The sequence below is a fragment of the Rhipicephalus microplus genome, chromosome 1 (genome assembly GCF_043290135.1).
Source record: "Rhipicephalus microplus isolate Deutch F79 chromosome 1, USDA_Rmic, whole genome shotgun sequence".
NCBI lineage: Eukaryota > Metazoa > Arthropoda > Arachnida > Ixodida > Ixodidae > Rhipicephalus > Rhipicephalus microplus.
This window is the reverse complement of record NC_134700.1, coordinates 281378035-281396355: the sequence shown is the minus strand read 5'-3', so window position 1 is coordinate 281396355 and position 18321 is coordinate 281378035. Positions and strand designations below refer to the sequence as shown.

The 18321-nt window shown below is 44.5% G+C and overlaps 1 protein-coding gene across 1 annotated transcript in view; it reads right to left on the bottom strand.

Annotated features, from left to right (window-relative positions):
- Window positions 1–16805, bottom strand: part of LOC119188272 (Eag-like K[+] channel) — a 336652-nt gene extending 319847 nt beyond the window's left edge. Inside the window, exon 1 of the mRNA XM_075896039.1 lies at window positions 15837–16805. The gene's annotated coding sequence lies outside the window, so the exon portion shown is untranslated. The remainder of the gene's footprint in view (window positions 1–15836) is intronic.
- Between the last annotated feature and the right edge of the window lie 1516 nt (window positions 16806–18321).

Sequence of the window (18321 nt, the reverse complement as noted above, 5' to 3'; positions counted from 1 at the left end):
TGTTAAAAACTAAAGGATGCTGGGTATATAAAGTAAAAGGAAAATGATCTTGCTTCTTTATTGCGAAACATTGATCGTTTGCGTTGAGCGAGTGGCGTCATTCCTGAACTTTTCCACATTTAGCATAGATACGTCATGCAAATGGGAGTATATAAACGTTTTTTTTTGTACTTGTCTAAATAAAACATTCACAGAGCCTTCCACGATGACTGGGGTGATAGAGAAAGCTCTTAAGAAGTTATGCGTCATTGAAATGTCATTATTGGATTTTAGTTTGGATACCTCTCATACGCACTTGACGACTTAGGGAGATAAGGCAATATACCAATCTTTCTTTCACGCAATTAGGATTGTCACGTTCCAAAGCAAAAGATTGTCACGTTCCATGCCATAACTCGTTCGTTCAGTAGAGACCAAAAGCGTTTTATTCACTGTTAGTTGTACTGCTTGTAGTAAAGTTATAAACAAGTTTTAACATTTCGCATGACGTTAAAACTGGGAGTTCATTGAGAACGTTCTTGTCACTTAAATTTTGGTTCCGATAGTTATTTATCTTGTCTTCATCTCTTTCTTTTTCTTGTAATATTTCGCACGAATGCAGCATTGTTACGGGGAGAAATGGCGTCGTAGAGTGTATTTACAAGGTGATGCTAAACACGTAACGGCAGACATACAAGGCAGAGCCAAGTCCACGCGGATATCAGCGAACGTTGTCTTCCTCTTTGCCGTCTTCTAACTTCTAACTAACTAACTAACTAACTAACTAACTAACTAACTAACTAACTAACTAACTAACTAACTAACTAACTGACTGACTGACTGACTGACTGACTGACCGACCGACCGACCGACCGACCGACCGACCGACCGACCGACCGACCGACCGACCGACCGACCGACCGACCGACCGACCGACCGACCGACCGACCGACCGACCGACCGACCGACCGACCGACCGACCGACCGACCGACCGACCGACCGACCGACCGACCGACCGACCGACCGACCGACCGACCGACCGACCGACCGACCGACCGACCGACCGACCGACCGACCGACCGACCGACCGACCGACCGACCGACCGACCGACCGACCGACCGACCGACCGACCGACCGACCGACCGACCGACCGACCGACCGACCGACCGACCGACCGACCGACCGACCGACCGACCGACCGACCGACCGACCGACCGACCGACCGACCGACCGACCGACCGACCGACCGACCGACCGACCGACTGACTGACTGACTGACTGACTGACTGACTAATTAACTAACTAAAAAACAAATAAATAAATAAAGAACGCACAAAAAATTAACTGAATAAAGATGGTGCTAAGATTGTATCCTATTCATTCTTCATTCTTTCATGTGTCTATATATTACTGGTTTCGCCAATAAAAATTTCACTTGGCAGTTTGCACACAACCGCATCTCAGCTTCCTTCCTCCTGTCATTGTGCTGTTTTTTCGTTGTTGTTGTTTTCAAGTTTTAGGAGGTGGTGCATCAAGCGCTTAGCATGTGCATGATAACTCATCATTTGTTTGCTCATATTGACGTACGTATGCAAGGAGATAGCAGCAATGTAGATACTCGGGCTGACTGGTAAATGTGTGCGCTCTCATTATGTCCTTTCTTTCAAACGTTCTGCACCCTACGAAATGTCATTCCTTTTGTAAAAGAAATAGTTATATCTTTGTAGATGCGCCGGCTACTTATTTTGCTCCTACGTGCAGCATCTAGAGGCGTAACAAGGGAAGTCCGAAGTGACAAAAAATGCCCTATATTTCCCACGAAAATTTCATATTCCATAACACAAGTTACGACTGCACAGTGAAGCATCGATAACAAAAGTATTGAACGACCATAATATCCAGTGTGATCAACAAAGTAAATAAAAAAAATCCGTATATCTACGGAAACACGATCACAACATCCAGCACACACATACAATAACCTCGCAAAAACGGATCCCAAGGAAGCTATCTGAGAATATTGGCAGAATATATGAAAAGCTGTCTTGCGTACACACTTAAGTTTCTTTATTACCTGTCAATAATAAAGTTCTGAGGGCTCTGTTTCCTCTATTTTTTTTTATTACCGCAAATTTTTGCAAGGGCCTCTCGTTGCTGTCACTGCCACGAACAAGCCAGTAATGCGAGCGTAATGGAACGATGACGGGGCTTCGGTAGCTCGAACAAAGTTATTCCACACGACGAAATTTTCGCGCACTGCCCATATATAATTTACTTTAGCCTCAACGGTGGCCCCTTCACTTTTCGGGGTTCGCAGGGATCCTCGGAGCGTGCAGCTCAGCAGTTACGCCGAGTTTTGACGGATCCAAAACGCCTCTATTCTGTCCGTCGTTGAAGAGCAGACGGGGCGCTCTGCATCGAAAGCGAAGATCCGCGGCCATAATAAGTTTAACGCCTAATGTCCGTAATGTGCTTCCGCATCCCGATTAGAGTTCCTCGCACTTCATGGCAGTCACACAACTTTCTTCGCCACTTTTTTTTTCTGCGAAATGTGGTCAAATTTAGCCACTACGGGCTAATTAAGGTATATTGGACGATAATTTAGTTTATACTTTCGCGTGCTCACAGTCAAGTTATAATAAAATGAAGAAGACGGTCGCAGGTAACAATAGCAATGTGAAATACCCTCGGCTAGTGGGCTTTGCATGAATAAGAAGCTGCGCTACAATTACAGGGGCTACAACCCCTAACTGCGAAATATTTATCCAGGTTAACGCTTCAATATTACGAGAATTTAGCACCCCTTCCTAATACTATACCATCCTGGGGAAATTTGTCCGTCTTATTGTTGGTCCTTTGATGCATAAACAACAAAAACGACGATTTATAGTTAAATAAGATGAAGAAAAATAAAAGAATATCACATGCGACCTCAATGACCAAAACACCACTTTAATGAATAATGTTGCACTATGCGATTCTCGCATTTCAACATTTGTTTCTGTATATATCCTACGTTCCGTTAGCCCTTTTGAATACCTAATTCATTCAAGTTAACCTACTTGACTACCTCGATTCCCACGAAGCGCTTTATTCTCAGAGTTACCGCTTTCCGAGGGTCCCGCTTGCGCAATTCTTTGTCATTAGTAAGTCAGGATGAATAGAACAGAGTGAGCTATAATTTTATTCGAAGACAAACACACATTTAGCTGTCTCCTCTGGTGCGGGCGAGCATGATATTCACTCGCGTAATTGGGAAGATAGGCAAACAATAGTCTTCAGCCTGTCTGTATGAATTCTTTCACCTCGTCTGTCATGTTTCAATGGGACACTATAAAGAAACAATGACTTGGTTTAGATTGCACTCAAAGAACTCTAATGATATAAGTGTCACTGTCGTGAGGGCATTATTGGTGGAAAAATCAAGGTTGAAGTTTCATTTTAAGTTTATCGCCGAAATCTTCGCTCGTGACGTAAAAAAATTCAGAGTGTATTTCTCTTTTCTTCTGGGACATTGACTCCAATCAATTTCTGGAAACTTCGTATACTAGATGTATGACACCCAAAGATGACAATGGACTACATATTTGTTAAGTAGAAGCCACGTAAGACCCAAAGTCATTAAAATTTACTACATACGTCACGACGTTTAGTGCGGGAATCTCGTGGTGTTGTCTCCAACCACATTTTTTTTCTTTTGCGCCTTTTCTCGGAACCCAAGCGTCATGTCACTGGAAGAATGATGTTTTCGGCATTGTGAAATCGTACGTTTCTAGTACGCGTAAAACATTTTTTTTAGTGCCTCTTTAAAGAATCTGCTACACTGTCAAGTCTGGAATAGGCCTATAAGGGCAAATAATAAACACGAAAATATTTCTCGGTGAAGTTGCTGAGTAGAATATGTTACTGCAATCAATCGCTGTTCTTTGCATTATACATAATGTGTGGTGGTTGTGTACAAAACCAAAGAGCAAAGAAAAGAGTGAGGTGGCCGAGATTCTGTCGAAATGTGAAAAGGGGATATTAAGATACTTGGAACAGGAACTCACAGGGTAACTAATGCATTCGCCTAAAACGACTCGAAGTTGAAAGCCATGTTTTCTTCTCGGTCGACGTAATGATGGTACACCTCCTCCATCCCATCCCCCTCCCCTCTAAAGCTTTTCGCCCCTAACGTGGTTCCGCACAGCCTCCGTGATCGGCCTACGTTTGACCAAGCGGCGGTGTGATCTGATGACATCATCATGTGACGTCACGTTATGCGTCACATATGACACGCCATATGTCACATATGATGCGCCATCATATCAAATATGGCATGCCATGTGGGTACAAGCAACGGCCGAGCACAACTTCTGGTGAAAAAAAAAAGAAACGTTATTTTTTATTGCGGTATCCTTCCCCTTTAGGCATACTGCAATGTGCCGAGCAATCGCCCCCATCCGAGGAAGGACACCCTGCCATTTTCGGGAGATGCTAAATACATGCGAAATAAGCGCAATGACTGGTCCCAGACCAGGCAAGATCCCCCTCCCCTCCTTCCCCCAAATTAGGTTAGATTATCTTTCACCGTAGGTGGGGCGCTTTGCTGGGAATTTTACCGTATATGATTAGTACAGAACATCGGGTGGTAGAAAGGATGCTAGAGACTATGTGAAGTCGTTTCCCGAGTCCCACGATATTACGCAGCATTGATATCTGCTGTGCCAGCGCCGTCTTTGCATTCGTCTTCTCGACGAGGTGATGCCACCGGAAACCAGCAATCGCGCCGGCCACGTCAGCAGCGCCCAAGCTCAACCCGTTTGCGGAGGGAAAACGCTCACGTCGGCTCTCTACATCGAAGTGCTAGAAAACGTTCCGAGCATCATGTTGGGGTGATATTACTAACGGCCACAGTGGTTTACCCTCACAACAAAACACAAAACTATACCGTGCTTAACTGCCTATGCCGTGGTTTTATGGTGCCTTTGCTATTTGTGGCCTTGTGCTAATGTGTAGGTAGATAGATAGATAGATAGATAGATAGATAGATAGATAGATAGATAGATAGATAGATAGATAGATAGATAGATAGATAGATAGGTAGGTAGGTAGGTAGGTAGGTAGGTAGGTAGGTAGGTAGGTAGGTAGGTAGGTAGGTAGGTAGGTAGGTAGGTAGGTAGGTAGGTAGGTAGATAGATAGATAGATAGATAGATAGATAGATAGATAGGTACATAGATGGATGAATAGATAGATAGACAGCATAAGCCGCAGATGGGTGCCTGTTGCCAGGGCAATATAATAATAATAATAATAATAATAATAATAATAATAATAATAATAATAATAATAATAATAATAATAATAATAATAATAATAATACGTGATTTTACGTCGCAAAACCAGAATGTGGTTGAGAGACGCCGTGGTTGAGGGCTCCGGAAATTTCGACCATCTGCTTTTCTTGAACATGCTCTGACATTTGCATACTACGTGGGCCTCTACTGGTTTGCCTTTATAGAAAAGCGACTGCCGCTGCTTGAATCGAACCCGCGACCTCCGGGGCAGCAGCCGAACACTCTATAGTCTCTCATCCACCGAGGCGGACCAAGGGCAACATAAACACAAATACTGACTCTATAGTGTTGCCTGTAACAAGAACGATTAAACACGCACGCACCCTTCCCCCACCCCAACACATGTATAAATAAGTAAATAAATAAACTCAATATCAAACAAAACATATTGAATGCCCATGTGTCGTAGGATCCCGGTACACGACCATACTGCCTTCATATTCGGATGAAGGCAATGGCGGTGCTTGCCACAGTGCACAGTTTTAAAGAAGCCTACCGGTTGCTGCAAGATTGGGAGTCCGAAGGATTGGGATGAAGAGGGTACGCAGTCACACGGGAATGGAAAAGCGGGAAAATAAAAGACACAGCGTGGGGAAAAAAGGGGAACTGGGAAGCACAACGCGCGTGAGGAATTTCTGCGCGTGTGCGAAAACTAATCTGTGTTCCCGTCCAGAGGCCTGAATCAGTTGCGAGGAAAGCAATTACAGCCGGCGGCGCGACGGTACTCGCCAATGGCGACAGGCGTAACGACAGAACTGGCGCGCCTTGCTCACCGTCGCAGGGCGTCGGATGGTTTCTTCCCCGGCAAATGCTGAATCAGACGCCCGCGCGCACTCGTCACTGGACATAACAAACAAGAATAATTAATCGACGTAGCACGTTAGAATCATAGGACAAGGGAAGGGACAGAAGGGAACGCTTAAGGGACAGAAGGGAGCGCCCTTCCCTTGTCCTATGATTTTAACGCGCTACGTCGATTAACTATGTCTTACCAACATGCCCAACTTTATACTCTAGTAAAACAAGAATACATTTTAAAGAATGCGTCTGCAATATAGTGGAGCGCGGATAGTCTCGCATTGGCCGAAGCAGTCGGCGTTGCAGTCGTAGGCAGAGAGCGTCGACCTGCGCCATGCCGACATTAAGTGTGTATAGTATTGAGCGGATCGGGGCAGGGAGTAAGGCGATGGCTTCTTTACGCGGAATGTACAGCTTGGTCGACGCGTTGTGGTAAACTAACGATCTGATCTGAACTGATGAAAGTTTACTGGCAACTTCCGTGTGATCGAAAGCTGTAGAATGTGCGTACAACTAAACAATGATTTGCGCATAATTTATGTTACTGTGTGAACAAGAAGCTATATATATATATATATATATATATATATATATATATATATATATATATATATATATATATATATATATATAGTAAATACGATCCTTTTCTTATGTGCTATCTTCAAGTTATTTCAATATAGAAAATACCCGGACCTGTCGTGCCTTCCCTTCAAGTTCTTCTTCAACCATGGGTCCTGGGACAGCACTGAAGAAAAGGATGATTTAGAAATACCCTGTGCACACTCCTACCACAGCAGTTGTGGGAGATTCACAAACAAAGTATATACATCAATACTTCGACCCCCTCAGCAATGGCGCACCAGCCTTCATTTCGCAGTGTGGTGCTACAATCGGTGATGTGCGTGACTTACTGGGTCTAGTGCCCCGCTCAGCATCCTGTCTTATTCTTCATGTTGGGACGGTCGATGTGGCTTCGTGTTCGGGACACGAGGCGTTTGCAAAGTACCGCGATCTACTTGAAAGCATTGCAAAATACCACCCAGAAATTCGGCGAGTTTACGCCACGCTGATACTGCCTAGAAGTGGAAACCGTCGACAAAGGAACTCTAACCTGACGTTCGTCCGACGCTGCAACAGAGAAGCATCAGTGTTCAACAACATGCTTCGGAATTTTTGCCGCTATTCCCGGCTAGTTTGCTACCTCGATCATGAAATCGAATGGTTACCACCCACACGCGTCCTCGCAGCAGACGGCCTTCATATGAGCTTCGAGGGTGTGTCGTTGCTTGCAAGCCACATCCGCCGCCTGTGTTTCAGGAGACCGGTGGATGCGACATCAGCTGCCTGGTGCGATTCATCAACGAATGACGACTCTCCGCATCGAGTGGATCGAGCTGGGCGACCTTCAGCACCCAGTCATCCTACAGCACAGCCGAACTCAAGAAACAACACCGCGCCGACAGCAACCTTCACCATGACGAGCAAGCCTTCCGTAGCAGAGAACGTCACCTCGAAAGCAGCGCGCGCCCACATGAACAAGTCTCCATCTACACAGCCTACGTCTTGCCTACCGCCGCCTGCGGTCGTTGCATCACTTTCGCCGTCTCAACCACGCTACGGACTCCGGAACAGGGGCACAACCACGAGAGGAACCAACTGACTAACACAACGCCAGCTAAGTGAGAGTACTTTATCTGTTGGCTGAATGAATTTTTTAAGGACCAGGAAGGTTATAGAAAAACGGACTCGTTGTGAATCCCACATTTCTATGCTTAGAATGTATGTCGCGGCAACAAGTGCTCCTAAAGGTTTACAACTAAAACTGCAGCCGGCCACATCAGAGATGTCAAAGAAAAACCTGTCAAGGTGGCACAACACCTTAAATCGGGCGTCTGTTGAACTAAACAGAACACTTATTAGCCATTATGAGTCATCAGAAAAAGGTCTGCGGAATCAGGAAAAACAGCTTGTGCAATCATCTCAGTTTACGACTGAAGAATTAAAAACTCTCGAATTATATCGGTCACAGAAGTTAGCCGAGCTGGATGCTAAAAAGTCAAAGAAGGTCGCGCGTGACAACTTAGAAAAAAAGGAATGCTCCCGACGAGGAAACATTCTAACTACAGCTGAAATGCGCCAGCCCGAGCTGGAAAGTAAATCTTCTGGACAGGATAACATTATAAATTTGTCATGTTACGATCTATCAATTGAGGAACGTAGTGTGTTATCTCGAGGACTTAATTTTTGCCCTGCAACAGGAGGCTATAGTGAATTTCAGTTGGTGAAGGATCTTTACAATTTCGAACGTAACATGCGCCTCCGTGAGTACTTTTATGATCGGTCCTCGGCTCACAATACCGATAGCTCATCATTGCCATCTTACAAGCATTGGACACCCCCCTCCCAAAGAGACAAATGTCTGGACCTTTATATCAGAGCTGTACAACGCGATGTCATGCAGGCATATAAAGAACGTACACCATTGCACCGCAACCTTACTGACAGAGAGCAACAAGCAATTGAATCCCTCGCTGGTCGTAATGACATAATTATAAAACCTGCAGATAAAGGAGGCGCCATTGTTGTAATGGACAGAAGCAAATATATCAGCGAAGGCCATAGGCAGCTCAGTGATGCATCATATTACAAGCCCAACAAACGAGTTCAAAGATATTGTTCGTGATACCTTGACTGCGCTCTTTAATGATAAAGAAATAAGCTATGGCACTCTGAAATCCCTCATACCGTTGAGCCCAGTAGCTGGCAGGTTTTACCTTCTTCCCAAAATTCATAAGAGAGATAATCCCGGTAGACCGATAATTTCTGGAATTGGAACAGTGACTGAGAACCTTTCCCGTTATGTAGATAGCCTCATCAACACCATTCCGTCCAGCTTTTCTTCTTACATTAAAGATACCAATCACTTTCTATCAGATATTGTTGACCTACAGGTTCCTCAAAATTCGTTTCTCGTTACGTTAGATGTCACGTCACTGTATACTAATATCCCTCACTCAGATGGCATCGAGGCAGTTATCTGCGCGTACAACGATTGCCACGCCAACAAACCAGTTTCCGCATCTACGTTAGCTACGTTGCTTAAGCTCATTCTTGAACTTAACAATTTCGAATTTGAGGGGACACATTATGTTCAAGTTAGCGGTACATCTATGGGCACAAGAATTGGACCAAACTACGCAAACATATTTATGGGGCTCCTTGAAAACAAATTTCTTGCAAATTGTGAATATAAGCCATTTTACTATAAGCGGTTCATCGACGACATTTTCCTAATCTGGCACCATAGTGAATCGCAACTTCTTTCTTTCATAGCAGATCTTAACAATGCTCATCCGGCGATTTCTTTTTCGCACTCATATTCACCTGTGAACATAAGCTTCCTTGATGTCATGGTCACTCTACGTAACGGGAAGCTGATAACTAATCTTTGCAGGAAACCCACGGATAGGCAGCAATATCTTCACTTTAGTAGTAGTCACGTGAAACACAACAAAACTAGTATTCCCTACAGCCAAGCAGTCCGTTTTAAAAGAATATGCTCTGATAGCAGCGAATTTTCCCGCCACTGCGAACAACTTCGGAGCGCGCTCGAAAAACAGAGCTATCCGGCCAGCATAATCACAGACGCCATCAAACGTGCAGAAGAGCTTGACCGTTCAGACCTGCTGAGTACTAATAAAAGACCCAAAGATTGTTCGCGGACTAATCTAATTTTGACACATGCGGCCTCAGCTCCAAATGTGAACCATATATTAAAGAAACATTTTAACATTTTAATACAGAGCGAGCGGCTCAAAGGAATCTTTGCAGAACAACCACGCGTGGTCTACCGACGATCGCGGAACCTTCGTGATTTACTAACCTCATCTAAAACCACGTGTTCACATCATGAAGGCTGTCATCCCTGCAACAAACCACGTTGCAAAGTGTGCGCGCACATGACGACATCTAAAACAGTTTCAAGTACATCGTCCAGTTTTTCTTTAAAGATAAATGGGAACTACACGTGTGATAGTATCAACGTCATCTATCTTCTCGAGTGTTCAACTTGCGGTGCTCAGTACATAGGTCAAACAGAGACAAGTTTCAGAATTCGTTTTAATAATCACCGTGCACATGCCGTAAGCCTCCCTAATCTACCGCTGTCGAAGCACGTCAGTATGCCTGGCCATGGTTTCGACAAAATTAGGGCCACGATTATTCAGTCCGGTTTTAAGACAAATCACGATAGGGAAGTGAGGGAATCCTTCTTGATCCACAAATTTAACACCATTCGTTCAGGTATCAATGAAAACGTAGGAAAGCTCACCTGCCTCGCACTATAACAACACGACTTCTTAGATTAGTAAAATATTTTAGTGTATATTAAATTGTATATTAGTCAACCGTGGTTTCTTTACCTCTGAGCTCTTTTACATGTCATGCCAACCATACTGTGCCCCACGTGTCGATGCGCAAGGAAATTTGAAACTTTTATATTCATGCACCCGTCACATGTCAGTCATGTCAACACAAGGTCCTGACAGATTACCATTTTTTACTTTGATTGTCCTAGCTGCAATACCGAGAGTTCATCACGTGAGCCTATAAAAGCGGCTGCATTGTATCATACCTACTTACTCTGACGAAGGCCGTGCCACGGCCGAAACGTTAGTAAATACGATCCTTTTCTTATGTGCTATCTTCAAGTTATTTCAATATATATATATATATATATATATATATATATATATATATATATATATATATATATATATATATATATATATATATATATATATATATATAAGGGAAAGAAGTGTATACCTAATGGCTCGTTTTTCCGTGTTTTGACACAATATTAATGAGATCTAACAGACAATAATGCCAAGGAATGTATAGGGGAATTTATTAGAACAAATGTAATGTAAATAGAAAGAAAGAAAAGTGGGTGAAAAAATAGCCTGCCGTGAGCAGGAATCGAACCTGCGACCTCCGAATAACGCGTCCGATGCTCTTATTTTGAGGTTGTAGGTTCGAATCCTGCTCATGGCATGTTATTTTTTCACCCACTTTTCTTTCTTGCTATATACATTACATTTGTTCTAATAACTGCCCCTGTACATTCCTTGGCATTATTGTCTGTTAGATCTCATTAATATTGTGTCAAAACACGGAAAAATGAGCCCTTAGGTATACATTTTTTTCCCTTATATATATAAAGTGAAAGAGTGCTCTCGCTAGTTACAAGAAAGACTCAGTAGCAAGGTGTGATGGCTATACATGGTCTATAAATGAATTGAGCTACAAGTGAATCTTACGAAAGCTTATCGCGTTCACTTGAAATATGTGACCATTCCGGAAGGTGGGAGGGGATCCGGTTTACGCATCATTAGGCGTGCAGGTTTCCTCGCAGTGAATCGTACTCATAATGCCCGCTGGCCGCCCACATGCTTCTGCCATCAGTAGTTCACTTAGGCAAGTGAAGAAAACACGCCTGTGTCTTCCTGCGGAGGTTTTGATCCGCTTCGTGATTGTTCCAAGCCGCTCGTATAGAGTAGGCCCGCAGGAAACTTCGTATGTTTATTCTTTATTCTTTATTCAATGGTTGCTCTACATTGCCCAAAAGCGTTACAGCTGGGGAGTTACAAAAACGACATAAACAATTCTTCGTTCTTACAGCACACTTGCATGGCAGACAACCCATTCCACTCTTTAACAGTTCTAACAAAGAATGAATTCGCGATCAGGTTCGTGCGGGTGCGTAATTCTCTTATTTTAAAAACATGGTCAGTTCTAGATGAACGGTAATGAGGTTCCTTAAAGTATTTTTATTTATTGATTCCTGTTTTATCATTATATGTCTCAAAAAAGAATGTGGGCGCCTTTTGTGAACGCCAGCTCACATTGCGTCGGCTCTCTCTTAACTTCCTGTCTTAATGAATGTGTACGCATTTGCGTTTCGGCACGGTCGCTAGAAATAGCTTAAAAACAGTAAAAACAGCAACATAGTAGTAGCTGGCAGGAACGTTTCAGAAGTACTCGTACATCAGTGTTCTGTTGCAACAAGCAAATGGTGAAGAAAAGAAGGGGGAAAAATTTAAAGCGTCGAACCATGTGACGACGAAACTGAGCCGTGCATACGTAAGAAATGTAACAGGCACACCCATGTGTCGGTGTTGAAACTTTCCGAGTGAACATTTAAATGCAGGCCAGTGATTAAAAAACATACAAGAGAGATTCTGACGGCATCTACAGAAAGTTTTCGTTTTAATAGCGTGACGCCCTCATTGCCATCTTTGCAGATTTACCCAATCTACTAAATAAATGATTAAGACTTACCTACGCAATGTACTAAAGAAGACTTAGCGATAGCTGGTTCATAACGCACTAGTGCCACTCGGTTTAGCTGGTCTCGTTACTTTGTAATTAAGTTCACAAGAAAAGACGTGTTGTACCTCTGCCAGCACTTGTTTAGGCTATGATACGTTTCTGCATTTCTGTACTTTAGGCTGCATTCACTTGCGTGGTAAACCTGCAAGTTTACGTAACAGGTCCCGAATTCTATAACGTGCATGAACCACGTAATTCAACGAAGCTGTCGCACATTGGGCCTGAGCTTATAAATTAAGTGTAGTTCGTTATTTTGAAAGAAGATATAGAAGGTAAGCTCTCGAGCGAATTATACCCTTGGCTGAGTGAATACGAAGTAAAAAAAAGAAGATGAATGGTGTTTGACAGCGCTAAATATTTAAAATTTGATATGAACAATTTTTTTGCATATTATCCGGTGTGATTACAAACAGCATAAAAAGGGACGCCATCACCACCAGCATATTCTGAAAATTAACTGAATTTTTCCTGACAATTTAATCAATCAGTGACAAAAATGTGGCTGCTCTCCCCCGCATTAAAACTGACTCAGTTTTTTTTTTGATAAAGTTTAGCAATATAGCGCACAGGCTTTCCGACTAATTTATTAGGTCTATTTTGCAAACACTAGTACATTGGATGCTTGAAGAGGGCACGCAAAAACATACGAATTCAGTACTTTCTTTGCGTTCGTTTTGCAATTCATAGAATGTTGACTGATTTCCGTGGTCTTGATGCAAAAACAGCAGGTGTTCATTCCACGAGAAACAGCTGGTATGATTTGATTATTTGGTTTGCATACACAGATAAACATGGACACTGGGGAAAGAGGGAGAGAGCAAGCTGGCAACTGCCACCTGGAGGGGCACAACGCCTTCTCACTCTTTCAAGAGGAGGGAAGAAACAGAGCAAATAAAGATAAGAGGAAAATGAGAGGAAAGAAGAGAAGGAAGTCCCTCTGTGCATGCACTTTCGTAGCCGCCCCTTTAGTCTCAGCAGACCGTCGTAATTTTCACTGCGCCGTTCTCGCGGTTCTTCCTTTTCTCATTTTTTAGCACCAGTGTACGAATTTAACAGTGCTACAGTACACAGTAAAAAATTTCTGAAATAAAAAAAACGAGATTTTAACTCTTTGCACCACCATCTACTCTGCCCTCCTCCCCCTCCTTCACTCGCGAAAAAATCATAGTGAAAAAACAAAGACCATAAGCACGTTTTGTTTTTCAGTGGCTAGGTGCACAGTAACACGCCCATCATTGTGCGTTCCTTACAACACTCCTTTTTTATTGTTCATGCATATCCGCATACGAAGAATTACGAAGATTTGTGTGGTGTACCTTAAAGGCACCCTCACCACCTCGCGTTCAAAGACGAGAAAGTGGCTCCCCCTTTTTTACCATCCTTCGCACAAGCGATGTATCCTCCTCTGCTCAAATTTTTTAAAGTCCGCGAAGAATGTGAGCACTGCCTCCCCCTCTTTCTCCCTGCAGTGGTCAAGTAGTTATAGCGCCCGACTGCTAATTCGAAGGTCGCGGGGTTGAATCCCGGTTGTGGTGACTGCATTTTTGATGGAGGTGGAAATGTTTGAAGTCCATGTGCTTAGATTTTTGTGCACGCTATAGAAGCCCAGGTTGATTGATTTGATTGATATGTTGGGTTTAACGTCCCAAAACCACTACATGATTATGAGAGACGCCGTAGTGGAGGGCTCCGGAAATTTAGACCACCTGGGGTTCTTTAACGTGCACCCAAATCTGAGCACACGGGCCTACAACATTTCCGCCTCCATCGGAAATGCAGCCGCCGCAGCCGGGATTCGAACCCGCGCCCTGCGGGTCAGCAGCCGAGTACCTTAGCCACTAGACCACCGCGGCGGGGCTAGAAGCCCAGGTGGTGAAAATTATCGGAGGCCTACAGCGTCTCTCATAATTATATAGTGGTTTTGGAACATTAAATGCAATGGAAGCAGTAATGCGCTCGAGCCTATTAGGATTTCGTGTTTCTAGAATACACACGCATTTATCGCCGCTCACGCTGTCATAAACGCACGAGTTAAAGCTGAATCAGTTGATAGACACGTGAGACAAGGAAGAATGGATGGTCAGCTGCATGACAAAGCAGTGCAGGATACAAATAACATCTGATACTTCGCGTATATGGACCACTAGAGCGCACGTTATAGACTATGGACGACGCGAGAATTACTGTGTGTGTCACGACGTGCGGAAGAAAGACGAGAAACGCCAGAAGAGAATAATGCGCTTGTTTTTCGTATTTGAGAGGCCGGTGAGAGGCTTTGTAGATGTCGTGCTTGTGTTGCACCACTATCCCTTATGCTGAAACATTAGACCTAATTTCAAAAGTTGTATTAGGTCACGCTTTACATTTTTTTGCTGTCTTTCTGGAACAAGAACACCGAAAAATATCTAAGTTCATTTATTTTAAATAAATGTATATAAGGAGAGGTTGGTGCCAATGCGTGGCGCCGGCTACTCCTCTTCGGTTGCTCAAAAGTCGACATCGCACATTTTGTAGCAAACAAAAGGTTATGCATATGTACATAGCACAACGCTTACTCAATGAGCCGACGTTTTGCAATAAGAAGTGTCCACACTACACAGAGTTTGTAAAACACAAGCAATCATGCCAATTTAAGTGTTCACACAAGACATGAGAGAGAGAGAAATAAACAAAAGGAAGAGACAGGGAGGTTAACCTAGACGAACTGATTTGCTACCCTGTACGGGGATGGGGAAAAGGGTCTGAAAGAGGTTAGATATAGAGAGATATAAAATAAATTAGAAAAAAAACACATGTGCACACATTCAGGGAGTTCCGATCACAGTCGTTTGGACAGGCCGGTTGAACGCAAGAAGCGCAGGAGCACCTTCACAGCCTTCTTCTGCGACATAAAGTCCTGTTGGCAGCGCTCCCCTTCTTTGCACAAGACATGAAAGTCCAATAAAATGTCTAAGACGATCTTGTCCTTTAGGTACTGTTTTCAGAAAGGTTTTCACAAAGACATCGTAGTGAAACACGAAAATATTGTTATTAAACATATCGGTTTGCTTCATTTAACTTTTTTTTTGCATTACATCTAGCTAATCGCGTAAACTGAAGGTAGGGCTGCGGTTAACACGCTCGAAATCTAAAAAAAAAAAGAAAACGAGCACCGATACATGCCGAAACTGGAGCACGCTGTCCTTCACCTCGTTGCATCGGTTGGGGCCTTCCGCCCTTGACACGGGAAAATCTTCCCGACTATTGCCGTCTATGCGTGGCAGTGACAAACACACAATGCGAGGCTTAGAGAGAGAGAGAGAGAGAGAGAGAAAGGCGACTCACCGTCCTTGAATGCTGCGGGGAAGCCCCCCTTCTGCTGATGACTGCGCTTTCGTAAGCCGGCACCCACGCCGAAGCGTCTTGGCCGGAAGGCTCCACAGGTTTCTCCTCCGTCGAACGCTCTTAGAGCTGCGTCGCACTGCCGCACAGTCGTTGGCAACCCGTCGTCACTCGCACACGGCTGTCAGCGCCGGTAGCCTAAGTTTGTGTCGAAATCACTCACTTTTCGTCGGCGTGCTACCCTCCGATACTCGTAATCAATCGTATCGAGGTGTTGTTTCAATCCCCACCCAGCCGGCTGGTAACTGGATGCCTTATTTTTTTTCAGTTCTTTTTGAGATTTGCTACGATCGTTTCTTTAACGATTAAACTCACTCATGGAACGCAGTTGGGATGCGAACAGGTGCACGTTGATCAAATATACAACCGAATGACACTAAAGGTCGGCGATTCCTCGGAGACGAAAGGAAGTGAAAGTCTTGGTAGCACCACCTGTTGATGCCTTCTTTCCACCCGCTCACTCGCTCCACGTAGGCGCCGGGAATTTCCGAAAAGGGTGTTCGCGATGATCGTGAAAGGACAAGTCAACAAACGGATAAGCAAGAGGGGGGTTGGTTAAACACGTCTCAAATCACAGAGGGTAATCAATCGGTACCGCTCGTCCGTGAGAGCTGTTCGGCTCGTTGAAGTGACGTGAAGCGAAGCTGACGTCTTCGAGTGACGTGTGGTTCAGCACTTGGCCGGGCAGAAGAGTTTCAAGAAAACCTGCTTACGGGCTTTTCCGTCTTCCACCTTGAAGAATGAGAAGCCGCGAGTCAATCGGCGAATGAGAAACACACTCGGTGTGAATGGAAGCTTCACTAACGAAGAGACAAAAAGAGAACCGAAAGAAGAGGAGGCTGGCCAGTCGACTCCTGGGATGTCCAGACCTGGGTCGGTGCGCGCGCGCATAGAGCAAGCGGGCCGCTCCGACCGAAGTCTGGATTGGACTGTTTTAATTCCAGCCGCGGCCGCAACCGTGGTGGCGAATGGTGGCGCTTCGGTCCCGCTGTTTGTCCAGGTCGTTGCCAGGGGCAACACACACCGCCGCCTCTCGTTGCGCATGCGTCCCCACCAGCTTCCCGATCTCACAGCTCTTCGTGCGCTATTTCTCGCGTTTTCTTTGCCTCTCGCTGTTGCGCAGCTTTTCTTGTTTCTTATTTCTTTTTGGGAAAACTTGTTTTTATTCATTTTGTTGCTGAGGTACATAGGAGGGAAGAAGTAGGAGTGTGGGGACCTCTGGAAGTGTTTTGGCGGTGCGAAGGCGAGGATGTGATAAACGGGGGAAAACGGAAAGAAGATCGACGGACGGGAAAGGGGCGAAGTATAAACACATCTCACACGCGTGCGCGCTCGTGTTTGCGTCGTGTTCAATGTTTACGCCTACGTGACCGTTGGTGTATAGTGTTGTGGGTTTGTGCGCGCATGCGTGCTTTTTTCATGGTGGAGAGACCTACCTGGTCCCTACGAAAGCGAAGATTTCTAGCAGAATATTTCCGTCGAAACTATATGAAGGTGCGGAATTTATTGGTATCAGAGGGTGAAGCGCGAGTGCCCCGTAAACTATAGCTCAGAATTCGTAAGAGCTGTGCCGTGCTTCGTTTGATTTAGAGCGCGTTGATACTTGAGCCGTATGCTGGTGCGTGGGCGTTCGCGAATTCCCCGCACTTTTTTCATTGTTTTGCTTCTGAGTGCTTCTTTCGTTCGCTTTTTCGCTCTTCGGGCTTCTCCGAGCGCACGCGAAAGAATGAAGGTGCTCGCCGTTGGCAAATGCATGTTTATAACTCGCAGTTCTACTTTGGGGAAACGCGCGGAGATTAACATATAGGTGAGACTTATTTAGTTTATAGTGACTCTTTAAGGTGGCTCATATCGTCAGACTTTATAAGTTCTTCTTGTCCCTCAGTCGTTCATGGCAAGTTCACTTTACCAGACCTTAGACACGAGAGATAGCTAGAGAACACGTAATTTTTGTTTGCTGAACTTGGAAAAAATATACCGAAAATATACAGAGAAAATATAAATATACTTAAAGTGAGACGAAAAGAGCAGGAGGCGAGCACAGCACCGGCTAAAAGCAACTTTCATTGCATCTTCATGTCGACATGTATTGGAGATCAGTCAGCGCAACAGAACCATGTGCCGTAAGCATTCATTTGCCATCTTTTGGATGAGTATACAAAATTTTATTTTGTTGAAGGGGCAGTGAAGGCCCTCAGGCGCAATAATCACCGCTTATTTGCAGCGTCAGATATTATGGGCCTGCTTGTTGATGTATTTTTGTTTGTTGTCTACCGCCGCAGTTGTCAGTCGCAACTAAAGCTCGTAGCAGGGAGGAAAAATCACAGCATATCCCCGGACTGAGTGATCATGAGTAGGACGGAGCGTTCGTCGATCCGTCCATGCAACCGTCCAAGCGTTCATCCGTCCGCCCATCCGTGCATCCGCC